We start from the raw sequence: 1,055 nt of genomic DNA on the forward strand, positions 1-1,055 counted from the left end.
AACAATTAGAAGCACGCATGTATTACACTAAGATATCACAATGTATTTTGCTGATTTATTTTCCTCTCTGTGTCCCTCATTAGACAGGGCTTGGTTGAGGGCAGGAACAATGCTCCTGCACAGAGTAGGTACTTAGCATGTGTTAGCTAAATGAACAGGTCCTTCCATGTGGCATGGAGGGCTCAGGTGTTAGACTCATGGGTCCTTACACGTGTGTGTGTGTGTGTGTGTAAAACAGTCAGTAGGGTCCACTAAGATGGAGTTGGGAATGCAAGAGGTTTGTCGGAGACAGTGTCTGTATAAGATAAAAGAGGGGTTCTTCCCTTTTGCGGCCATCGTTGAAGCGCTAGCGGCCAAAAGGAAGTTCAATCCCTTTGTGACTTCTGACCGAAGCAAGAACCGGAAAAGGCATTTCAATGTGCCTTCCCACATTTGCAGGAAGATTATGTCTTCCCCTCTTTCTAAAGAGCTGAGACAGAAGTACAGTGTCCGATCCATGCCCATCTGAAAGGATGATGAACTTCAGGTGGTAGGAGGGCACCACAAAGGGCAGCAAACTGGCAAAGTAGTCCAGGTTTACAGGAAGAAATATGTCATCTGCACTGAACGAGTGCAGCGGGAGAAGGCTAATGGCACGACTGTCCATGTGGGCATTCACCCCAGCAAGGTGGTTGTCACCAGACTAAAACTGGACAAAGACCGCAAAAAATCCTTGAATGTAAAGCCAAATCTTGTGAAGTAGGAAAGGAAAAGGGCAAATATAAGGAAGAAACAATTGAGAAGATGCAGGAATGAAGTAATCTTGTATACAACTTCCATTAAAAACTGTTAAATGGAAAAAATAGAAGATAAAAGAGGGGAAGAAGCAGGACTGTGTAGGAAAAGCCTGAGACCATGATCTGAGAGAGTCTTGGATGACCCACTGGGAAGTTCTGGAACAAGATTGCCCATCAGAACAGGTCCACATGGGCTTCCCTGGTGGCGCAGTGGTTGGGAGTCTGCCTGCCGATGCAGGGGACACGGGTTCATGCCCCGGTCCGGGAAGATCCCACATG

At 46.7% G+C, this 1,055-nt stretch overlaps 1 pseudogene across 1 annotated transcript; it reads left to right on the forward strand.

The window, feature by feature from the left end:
- The first annotated feature begins 256 nt into the window (after positions 1-256).
- Positions 257-795, forward strand: LOC307064454 (large ribosomal subunit protein uL24-like; annotated as a pseudogene). The gene has a single exon. The product of its transcript is annotated as a large ribosomal subunit protein uL24-like (transcript).
- Positions 796-1,055: the final 260 nt, after the last annotated feature.

Source organism: Hyperoodon ampullatus (assembly GCF_949752795.1).
Source record: "Hyperoodon ampullatus genome assembly, chromosome: 2".
Classification (NCBI taxonomy): domain Eukaryota; kingdom Metazoa; phylum Chordata; class Mammalia; order Artiodactyla; family Ziphiidae; genus Hyperoodon; species Hyperoodon ampullatus.